Source organism: Vollenhovia emeryi, unplaced genomic scaffold, assembly GCF_000949405.1.
Source record: "Vollenhovia emeryi isolate VEMERY1.0 unplaced genomic scaffold, V.emery_V1.0 DF939336.1, whole genome shotgun sequence".
In the NCBI taxonomy this organism is placed as follows: Eukaryota; Metazoa; Arthropoda; class Insecta; order Hymenoptera; family Formicidae; genus Vollenhovia; species Vollenhovia emeryi.
The window spans coordinates 105,696-117,881 of NW_011967030.1; the positions used below are offsets into that span (position 1 = coordinate 105,696).

Below are 12,186 nucleotides of genomic sequence, written 5' to 3' on the forward strand. Positions count from 1 at the left end.
CTTACTTATTTGTAATTATATATAATTGTGTACAATTGTGCAAAGTTATATATAATTACAAATGAGCAATTTTGATTTATAACACCGCGTGCAGTTTTCTCCTTACGAGAAAATCTTATGCCACGCGTCCATCTAGCGGGAAAGTTACAAAATATAAATCTCAAACAACAAAGTTTGCTACCAATCTGTCGACAAGTCATGTCAGCAGCCCGCTCAGTTTTTGCCATCAATTTGCCATCAACTTCGACAATCTTCTTCGTAGTTTTTCAACAGATCTGCTCGCTATTTGCCGTCACTTTATCATGTAGTCTGCCAACAGATATTGGTAAATTTCTACTACAAATTTGCTCACAATGTTTTTAATAACAAAACATGTTGTATGCTTTCTCATCTGCAACTTTTTGGAAAACAATTTGTCTGCAGATGTTGCCTCTGTAGAAATAGTTATTGGAGAATAGTATTATTTTTGTAAAAACGAACATTTTGTACCCGTCACTACTCATTGTTACTATATTTAAGTCCTAATTATAAGTATTAAAAATGAGTCGTGTCAAACGGCATCTCTAAATTTCAAAATTGAAATTTGAATAACTTTTGTCACAATCAAAAGGTAACTTAAGACAGTCGTGATGACGTTTCGATGTCATTTTGACTTCGTTCTGTGTGAGCATTCCACTGATCTGAGGGTAGACGCTGCATTTAGCGCGATGTAAAGTTGTATTTGCGGTATTTCTCTTTTCTCAAAGATCGCGATGCTCAAAGGAGGAATTTATATCGGTTAAGATACTCGGAGCGTAACGGCAGAAAGTCAATATGATAAAGCTGCTTCATCGCTAACAACTTTTGCCGACGCGATGCTCGCGAGGATTGCGCGGATTCAAGATACCCGTCGAGAGCAATGCGCCCTTTTATGTATACACATATAAAATATAAAAAGGGAAAAACTGACGGGCGTTTCCGTTTTGAAGAAAAGAAATGTCGTAAGACCTTTATTTTGCCTCGCGAGGCAAGGATAATTGACGATTCCTGAAAGCACAGACTGCAGGCGGAGGAATATGCCGTTTCGTAGATTCCGACAACAAATGGATTTTGCGCGGACGTCGTGTCCGCGGGCAACCGTTTACAAACGAGCCGGTACGAGATGCAAAGTATCGCGTCGTAAAGTGAACTACGCGAAGGAGTGGGAGGAGTCACGGAGTCGTATCTACGTACCTACAAATCAAAATTTCTCCGGAAAGAGCGATTTTTATTTAAAAAAAACTAGCCGCATTTTTTACTGACGCGACGACTGGGTCAGAGCGATCACTTCCGGCAGGGCGGAGACAGAGCCGCAGAGGGGAAACGGAGTCCGTCTGGTTAGTACAAATGGCGAGATTTTTCTTGCGGGCCTTGGCACGACGGCGCGTCTAGCCGAGCATCGTTCCTTTATCAAGCGAGGGTGCCTAGAAGTCTAGCCAAGTCTAGGCTTCTGCATGCCGGCCAAGTGGCGTCGCGTGCACGATATATGTATAGTACGCTCTTCTCTTCTCCGTAAACCCTTCACTATCGGCCGCTCCGCGACGCTCGGCCTCTCCGCACCGGAAACACCGCGAAGGCATGAGGCACCGCTTTCCAAGCTAATTAAATCTCTTCCACTTTGGGGAACTTTGCGCGACGATTACGGGCCGCTCAAATGACGTGAGACGAACGCGAGATGAAGAACGCGTGTTCTTCGCTCGAGATTCAATCGTTCGGCGACGATAGCGCTGGACAATTGTATTGTATTAGTCTCCTCTGCATTTAATTGCGATTGCGATTGTGATTCCAATCTCGTACGATATTTCTCAATTGTGTCCCCAGCCCGTGTCCTTCCAGCTGGATACACGTTCGCGAGACGTCGTTAACATTTTGCAGAGAATATAAGATGTTTCGCGTTACAGCATAATATCTTCTTCCCATCAGATTATAATTGTTACCAAGGTTGCTTAACGAGGCGTTGCTAATCAAGCACGGTAATTTAATGGGTCGTAATCTCGACTCCGCCTCTCGATAAACCGGCAAAATAAGCGACGGAACATGCATTTTCATCGAAACTGGGTTTCGCGTATTATATTTCACGGTACGTCAAAGGAAAGACTAACGAGATCCCGGAGTAATTAGGGCGACACGAAGGTGACTGGGGCAAACAAAAATATACGGGAAGAGTTAGAAGTTATAATCCCTTTCTAAAAAAGAGACGTTACCGGCGTGAATGTCGTTAATATCGAACAGTCGAGGCCTCTTTTCCGCGATGCTGATTGGTTTTCTCGATGGGCGGTGTGCTTCACTTCTCTTTCACGTTCGCGTCATGCTTCACTTCTTTTGTTCATGTTTAATGTGTCGTGTTTCTTAACCTTTTTAACTATTTGTTATGTGTAAAAATTATTGTGAAAAAATAAGAAAAATAAATCGCGGGCAGAACTCGAGCAGTGTCGATAAGATAGGAAACGGAATTAAAAGCGTCAATTATCGAGATTTTTAATTCCACGTTCTACTCGGTCCGAGAACTTTATAGCCAATCAATTTGCAACTTTTATGAGAAAGCAGCAATTTTATTAGCTACACATTGCTCAGACAGAGATTTTGGATCGAATTCTAGTATCGTCAATACCCATACAGCACCAAAGCTTTCAGAAACATTTCAGGAACATTGCAACATTGCAAATTACAATGTAATATTGCACAGACGGTTCGGAGACATTCAATTGTAATATTTCGCCAACAACGTTTCAGTAACCTTGTAGAAATATTATAAAGTTTGCAAAATATATTTGTAACGTATTATAATACTATTTAGATTTTTCAAATTTATATTATTTCTCATGTATTCCAAACGCAGCCTAATAGCATGTATAGCGACGCCTAATAGTCTCGTGATTTCCGATATTACTGCATGGTATCGGTGGGGTACTTCAGATTTTAATACATGAAGTTTGAGAATATACAATATAATAGACATCCAAGAGCGATAACAAAAATTGTTGCAATTTTTTCATACATATCTCTTGGGTGTCTTTACATTCGCAAATTTTATTTATTAGATTGTTCGGAAAGTTTGTTTCAAATTTTCTATCTATTATAAATACATATATGTATAGGAAATTTAAAACGAACTTTCCGAACAATCTATTAAAATCATAAGTATCCTGCATATTCATATAAATAACGTATAATGAAATTAATATTACAAATACATTGCACCGTGCCATTACTGCAATGTTACATTGTGATAGGTACATCTGAGGGAGGACATTTCAATGTTGCTTCAAGCTTGCAACAACGTTGCTGAAACATTTCGCAAGCTCCATGCAATGTTACAATGTTGCGTGAAAGGTGTATGCAATATTTCTGCAATCTTTCGGTGCCGTATGGGTACCATATAACTTTACTAACCATTTCTACACGCCATACTGCTCTTTTCCTCTTCTTCTAGACTTGGATTTCTGGACTTGCGTTTATTAGAAGTAATCTTTTTTTCTAGGCTATTAATCTTAGTTCTAATTGCACGATATTGTTCTTATATGTTGTCCCTAGAGTATGCTGGTCTCATTTTGTATATATTTATTGTAGAATTCTTGTATCAAGCAAATATTGTCGTCAAGAGTACCAAAAATTAGTAAATTTTTTTTCGTTTTTTATATAAAATCGACCAGCATAGTCTAGATTTTACTGCGTACTTTAATTCCGTAAAAGAGTTTTGCATTTCCATAAAGCCAATTGAAAGATTACTTGTAACAAAGAATGTCGATAAAACAGACGGCTTTAGGATCCCCTTAAGGAGATCTTTCTCATGTAAATGCTGTATGGGTAAATTTAATAAAAAAATGAGACTGAAAAAATAATCAGAATGCATTGAAATAATATCTACCAATTTAGTAAGAATGGATGATATAATGTATTAATTATTAATTTAAAAAATGTTTTAACTATTAACTAACTTATCAAGCGAATGGAACAACATACCCTAAAATGTAAAAATAAGGATAATGCTAAATGACGTAATGTATTGTTCTAGTGTAATAATGAAAAAAAGCATGTTACAAAAAATGCGAAATTCCCCGACGAATAAATTCGTGCTTTTCTCACCATCGATTATCGTATAGTTTCGATACGTATCGAATAATCTCGCGTAGTTGCGCCACGCTACGCTTTATTGCTCGGCGAAAAATGCTAGAAAGAGAGCCGGAGAACCGGAGAATTGGAATGCGATTTGGATTGTAAACATCGTATTGGTGGAAATAAGTGTCGCTCATTGTTTCAACGGAGTCAAGGACTTGGAAATTGCATTTCTATAAAGCCAATTGAAAGATTACTTGTAACAAAGAACGTCGATAAAACAGACGGCGTTAGGATCCCCTTAAAGAGATCTTTCTCATGTAAATGCTGTATGGGTAAATTTAATAAAAAAATGAGACTGAAAAACTAATCAGAATACATTGAAATAATATCTGCCAATTTAGTAAGAATGGATGATATAATGTATTAATTATTAATTAAAAAATGTTTTGACTATTAACTAACTTATCAAGCGAATGGAACAACCTACTCTAAAATGTAAAAATAAGGATAATGCTAAATGACGTAATGTATTGTTGTAGTGTAATAATGAAAAAAAGTATGTTACAAAAAATGCGAAATTCCTCGACGAATAAATTCATGTTTTTCTCACCATCGGTTATCATGTAGTCTCGATACGTATCGAATAATCTCGCGTAGTTGCGTCACGCCACGCTTTATTGCTCGGCGAAAAATGCTAGAAAGAGAGCCGGAGAACCGGAGAACTGGAATGCGATTTGGATTGTAAACATCGTATTGGTGGAAATAAGTGTCGCTCATTGTTTCAACGGAGTCGAGGACTTGGAAAACGGCAAGGGCGGGAAAGATTTGCATCAGCCAGTGAACGGAAACGCGTTTTCGACGCTAATGAAAAACGCAATCGCTCGTTGCCTCGACGAACTGCGTAACAACATTCGGTATGAAGAGCGTAACGAGATCAGCACGGGGAACATTGAGAGATTCTATAATTATATCGTCGCAATTAATTGTCGCGCAATTATCGGATTACCAATCCTCCAGTGTACCCGTCGTAAAAATTCGCCAATACGAGACAAAATGCACCCGTGCGATCTGATATTTATCTCGATTCGTGACATTTGCGGCCAAAGTCGGATGAGCTGTCACGCGATTCGCAGCGAGCGAGAGTAAAATTTTCGCACGCCGGAGTAGAGCTGCCGCGTAGTGCGAGAGATGAGGAGGAAAAAAGAAGCCGCGCTCTCTCTTGTGCGTAGACAAAAGTTCCATGCGGTCGCGGCCGCGGAAATGCCACGCGCAAAGGGAGCGAGAGAGAAAGAGAGAAAGAGAGACGGTGTCTCTATATCCCCCGCGAGAAAGGTCGATTCCGACTCCGCTTGCGGAAGGTTATAGACCTTGCCGCTTCATTATTAACGCGATGTATATCGATTTTGTCTGCCTGCCTCCGTAAACTCGTTTCTATTCTCGCAGATACGCGCGCGGATGATTCTCCACTGCCGAGGGTCTCTTCGCGTCCTTCCCGCGAGAGGACTTTTGCCGTTCCGAGGCGATTTTGAGACAATTAATCGCCACGTCGCAGAGCGACAACGACGGGCTTTCGTTTCCGCAGACGGGACTTCCTCCGCGCCGATGGCGACGAATGAAATTTTTGCCGAGTCGAACCGTGAACGGAACGAACGCGCTTCGTCGAGTCAAAAACTTGTTAAATTGCATAATAATTTTTTTCCTGAACAGACGTGAGAAAGCCGTTCCACCGACCTCCCGAATTCTGAAGTGCACTATTGTGGGAGAAATTTATTGTTCACGTTAACGTGTATTAATCCGCGTACGACGGTGTAGACTTTCGCTAAAAATACGTCTCCGAGGCGAGCGTGGAGGAAATGGCTCGCGACGCGTTAATGTGTATTTCGTGCCTCTACCGTGCCGCTGAATTAGATTTTTACGAAATCAACTGTTAAGATAATGGACGTAGATGCGAGAAAGTAGATAAAAATCTCCATTCTGTCAAAGCGACGTAAGCGTGTCACGACATTTCCGTTTTATTATAATTTCCGAAACTTAATTATAATTGTTCTTTCGGAATGAATAACTCGTACCGTTATTTATACAATTACAGAATCCAGTTTGTTTATTTTTTAAATGGCTTGAGACGGCGTTCCCATTTTACCATAATTTTCACAGTTCAGTTGCAATTGTTTCGGAAAGATTAGGTAATTTGTATTGTTACCTAATTACAAGATTGTTTATCTTCAAAGCGACGTAAAGCTGACAGGTGTTTTTGTTGTACCATGCTTTGCAAAGTTCAATTATAATTGTCTCGGAATACATGACTCGTATTGTTACAATTACGAGATCGAGTTCGTTTATTTTCAATGCGACGCACGTAAGCTTGTGTGACGGCATTTTCGTTTCACCATGATTTTCAAAATTCAATTATAATTGTCCCTTCGGAATAGATAACCCGTACGGTCTATCATTGCGTGTCGTGTAACTGACCAATCTATCTCGTAGATTTAAAATACACGAACGAGTTAAAATTTAGTCGGAAACAGCTGTAACTTTGCAACAAGATTCTCCGAGCTTACCGGATGATGTAATCTATCCCCAGACCGTTCCGGGGATGAAATCAACTGACTTTCATGTTTGTCCCTCGTCTCTGGCGAGCGATCGAGGATGGCCCAGAAGGCAGCGATACTGATCTCCTCAGCGGGAACTTAACGATGTAGATTCCACATACCGGAATAGAATCCGCGCTCGAAATCGACTCGATCGCGTCGCAAGGTACTCCGGCGATCGCTCCGGGTCGACGAGATGACCAACCGGGGGACGGTATTATTCGGACTTTCGGGTGAGAGGAGCTCTCGACACCGCGCGCGCGATTGAAACGACGACGAGCAAGGGTCGTCGTCGTTTGGCCGGGAAGACCGACTACCCCGATGTATATCCTTCTCTTTGATGCCACGTGCTAGAGTCGTTGGGCGAAGAGAGCGAGGGGGGAAAGGAAACGGGCGAGAGCGACCACGTCGGCGCGTCGCGACGCCTCCATCGACGCGCGCAAACGGCGCTTCCGGGGTGCCGGACCGTACGAGAATCGCGGTCTCGCTCTTGGAACGGCAGATTTCTTATCAATCTAGCCGTTTGCCTTTGTCGCTTCGAAATAAAAATGACTGACTTGACCCCGCAAATTTGAGCTGCGAAGATTCAAGTTCTCTCTCCTCTTTTCCGAATGTTGATGTCCATTGTATTCTCTCCGCGTTCGCTTTTCACGTCCATGATTGCCGTTTCGAGATGTTGAATTGATAAATAGCTTATCATCGATTAATATTATAAATTGAATTATAAGAAGACCGTTTTTAAGTAAAAAAGTTATGAATAAATTAGCGCCCAAACACGCGAGCCATTAAGAGATATCACTAAGCACTCGTCAATCAATACAAAAATTGACCTTCTTCAGCAACACGTGGTTAAAAGAAACGAGAGGGGAAAATTTTTAATTTTAACAACGCTGATGCTCAACATCAATAGATGTTCAATATATATTTATATATTGAATTATATATAGAAATATATATTGAATTATATAATACAAATAATAGATATTCAAAGAAATAATGGCAGATGGTCGAACAATAGTTAGCATGAAATTAAATTAAAAGTTATAATGAGTCAGTATTATAAAAATGTATGAATTCATTATTCCAATTCTTTTCTTAAATTATACTATTTAAATCTATATTAGCTCGTTTGTTCCCACCTTCCACTTTGTACTACAAATTAGCTTGACTGTACTACTATTTATTATTCGACGTTTGATGGCATAAAATATGGTAGTTCATTATCTAGTTTAGAAGGTCCAACAAGTGTAAATGAAATTTTGGATACCTAGTAATATCTTTTAATAAACTTGTGAGTTGGCTGATTTATTATAAATTAATATTGTACAAGTAGTTTCTTCATAAATGCTGCTGGTAATAGATTTTTCTCGGTTGATCGGTTGTTTGTTCACACACACACATGTGAGGAATTATTTTTCGCGTTGTTACAATTCCCAAGTAATCGGCATGCAATTCGCGCAAACCGATAATTACTCGTCGTCGTCGGCCGTACTCTCAAATGGGGTGTAAAGGATTAATCCACCGGTTATTGGATTGCTGCTTTCGTATCAACACACGTCGAGAGGGAATTGAATCGACAGCGTGTAATCTGTTTCGACAGGTACGAGTACACGAATCGCGAGTCAAGTGCAAATTCGACGCACCGCGAAATCTGACAATATCAGAGGCGCACTGTCACTTGCGATCGTATAACGTTTTCCTCTGTCGTTCTTTTAAATCTCACCCGCTAGCGTTAGGATCAATTCTACGAGTCCACTTAAGAAGATACCGATTCACCCTTCTCGACAAATTCGGACAAATCCCGCGGGATTTGTTAGAGTGCACAAATAAAATTCATAAGGCTCTGATGTGAAATCACAGATACGAAGTAATAAAGGATATAAGAGCCAAGACGGATGTTAGTGTCCACATGATTTTATTTTTTTCATTTATTGTGAAAACTTTACCTCAGCCAGGGCTTGAACCTGGACCTCCCTTTCACTAGACGAGCGTCTTATCAGAGTACATTCTTTCAGAAGTGGGTACTTGGAAACGATTCGTCAAATCGACGTCACTTAGACGTCGTTGCATCGATAAATGGTCGACGTCAAAACGCCTGATTGATATTTTTGCCATCGTTTATTTTATTATAATTGTTTTTCATAATACACATCCATATTATACATAATTCAGCGATTGTGATATTTATTTGGGATTTCTATTGTTTTCCGTCCAACTGGAAAGAAAATGGATATTCAATGGATATTCGACCTGCGTAGTATAATATTTTGGCTTTATCCGTATACACAAGGTATATTATATAAAAGGTATATACACAATTTATGTATATAGATAAAATCAAAATACTACACAGATTGAATATCCAGGATACACAAATATCTTGTACACTGCTCAAAAGAAATATGGCATAGAAAAATTTTATGCAAAAATTGGTCAACGTTGACTGACGGTAACTCCGCGAAAATCATCGTTATACAATTATGTTTTTTTTTTTAAATTAAAGCTTGAAATCTCTACTTTAAGATACTATAGTTCGATTTTAGGTGTGATGCATCCCTACCACTGTAATACCTTAAATGTGAGGGCATGTTTGTTATATTGAAAATTACATAGTTTAACGGAGTGCATGGACTTGCTACATTTTTTTTTCGGGGATGCTGTTTGCAGGAACATAAAGTACGAACCTTCCTCTTAAATTTAAAAAAAAAGTCGCTGCCATTTTTTTCGCAAGGATACAGTACTTTAAAGTAACCCTTGCATTATTGGCATATACCAGGTTGCCGGTCGGATTTTGCACATCATATGGCCCTGAAAAGAGCCGTTTGTGTGTGTATGTGTGCGTGTGCGTGCGTGTGCGTGTGTGCGTGTGCGTGTGCGTGTGCGTGTGCGTGTGCGTGTGCGTGTGCGTGTGCGTGTGCGTGTGCGTGCGCGTGTGCGTGTGTGTGTGTGTAGGACTCATTTTTGGGGTGCTTGATTAAAGTGAGTCCCCTTGCCTCTCACTTGTGTGTGTGTGTGTGTTTAAATTTGAAAAACGTGTGTTTCCTCCGCATTGTTGAATTACTGCTTGCAGCCGATTCCTCATGTTAATGCAAGCCCTAATTTCTTCCTGTGGAATGACGATGCAAAGTCGAGAAGCACAATACCTAGAATACATATTTATGTATTTACTTATTTGATGTACAATTGACCAAAGACATAAAAATCTTATAAAAATATTTGTAATTAATCAATTAACAATTATGCTCAGATCAAAGTTCCCGCCAACTGATAGTTACATAACATCAATGTTATTGTACATGGTGTTATGTAATACTCGCCTCACCTCTCATGTCTTTACAGATAGAGCGGACTAGACTACGTTGAAAATTCCTGTATCATTTTGCAACTTTCGCAATAGCTAACGAGTTATTAATTATTAAAGTTCACTGTCTTAGCCCAGGCTTCTGCCCAAATCAAGCGCGCGACAAGTGCGGCCGTCCCGCGATCGGCGCGCAGAGAGTTGTTTATTATACGTAGCCGTTGCGCCGTGTGTCAACAACTTTTCGAACGCCTAGCAATGCCGATCGAATTGGACGGTAGGCCGGGCTAAGACAGCGATTTTTAATAATTAATAACTCGTTAACCATTGCGAAAGTTGCAAACTGGTACAGGACTTTTCAACTCATTGTCAGTCTATCTGTAAATAAGAAGTGAGGTGGGTATTACACAACACCCTGTATAATTTCTCATTTAACAAATAAATGTAATATAATAGATATCGTACATAACACTTATACTGTTGAGTAAGAATTTATAATACCGATGTTATGTAGCTGTTAGTGGGTATTTACTGACATCAATCAGGATTTGACACCGACTATTCATCGATGTAAAATTGACGTCAACTTGTTATTATTATTCTGTTAATGGCTCCTGGCTCCAGAGGGAGCCAACACGGTCACAACGTCAACTTGATTAATTATTTCCGACTGGAAAGCAGTATACAATCGAGACGTATGACGTAATTTAAAATAGAAGAAAACTTTCTACGTATAAGTATATTAAATTTTACTTTTATTAAGCGCGCGTGTTTCGGTTATATCATATAAAAACTGATGCGTTCAGCAATTTTTGGTCATATCTGTTCTCAATTAGAGCAAAACGTAACGAAAGATTCCACCATTTATAGACAAATAGCTAAAGTTCACCACGAACCGATTCCTACGACTGGTCTACAAATTTATGAATTGTAATGAAATGCTTGCTGAAGCTACCGCGTAACATGATATTCCCTCAACAAGCACCATAAATATTCATAAAGTGAAAATTGCAAGAGAGACCAAGACGAAACAATACCTTTTCCCGCTGCATTATATTCGTTTAAACAATGTAGAAAATCCTGGGGGATACGTGACACGATGAAACAAATTTGAATAGATTCGTAAACAGCCGCAAAGTACTTATCTCGCAATCGATAATCGGCAATGTCGATACAGGTGGAAACGACATTAGCCAGCTCCCTTCTTTCTCGCATGCGCGCTTTTCTTCTCTAATAAATTAGCGATGTGTTAAAAAAACAGATTTTTCTTACGTTATACGTAATAAATGATTTGTATCTTGTCGAAATGATACTTTTTTTAAATTACTGGCCTCGTCACAGCCATGTTGGAAATCGTAACGTCAGAAGCGAGAAATGACATGCTGAAAATTCTTGCGCTTCATAAATAAACAAGATATCTGGGGGAGATAAAAATAAAAACAGTCTTGGTTTCAGAATATCTTCAATATACTCCAGTATAACTAATCTTTTCTCTTGACAGCTGATAAACAGCCTTAAAATGTGAATGTAATACGATTCCTATGTAACAAGTACGTTTGCGCATGCACGATGTCATATGACTAGGAATCTTGTTACATACACAGGCTGTGTTCCGATATTCACTGCCAGTACTGCAAATCTATAGTTTACGTCACGTATACTATACATTTTCAGTACTGGCAGTGAATGTCGGAACACAACCACAATTTACGGCTGTTTATCAGCTGTTAAGGGACAAAATTAGTTACCGGATTATTTTGAAGGTGTGTTGAAACAATCTAGACGGTTTTCTATTTAGATAGCTTGTTATGTATTTATAAAGCGCAAGAATTCTCAGTAGGTATTTACCATAAAATTATATACCAGACTGCGTCATCCGTAGGAGGCGTCGATGGTAAGATATAGAAAGAGAGGAAGAGCTGAACTGAGTCAATGGGAGCGTCCCGTTTGGCCACGTTAATATTGACCACAGTCCCGATTGACCACGTTAATATCGACCACGTTGTGTATGACCACGTTGATATTGACCACGTTGCAATTGACCACGGTCCCGATTGACCACGGTCCCGATTGACCACGTTGCAATTGACCACGGTCCCAATTGACCACGTTGCAATTGACCACAGTCCCGATTGACCACGTTGCAATTGCCCACGGTCCCGGTTGACCACGTTGTAATTGACCACGGTCCCGATTGATCACGTTGCAATTGCCCACGGTCCC

General features: G+C 39.7%; 2 protein-coding genes across 6 annotated transcripts in view; one reads left to right on the forward strand and one right to left on the reverse strand.

Moving 5' to 3' along the window:
* The window catches only part of LOC105558528, a 63,141-nt gene extending 56,303 nt beyond the window's left edge, over nt 1-6,838 (reverse strand). Inside the window, exon 1 of the mRNA XM_012006254.1 lies at nt 6,636-6,838. The gene's annotated coding sequence lies outside the window, so the exon portion shown is untranslated. The remainder of the gene's footprint in view (nt 1-6,635) is intronic.
* Nucleotides 1-12,186, forward strand: part of LOC105558527 (phytanoyl-CoA dioxygenase, peroxisomal-like) — a 96,857-nt gene that overhangs the window by 77,343 nt on the left and 7,328 nt on the right. The gene's annotated exons all lie outside the window — the stretch shown is intronic.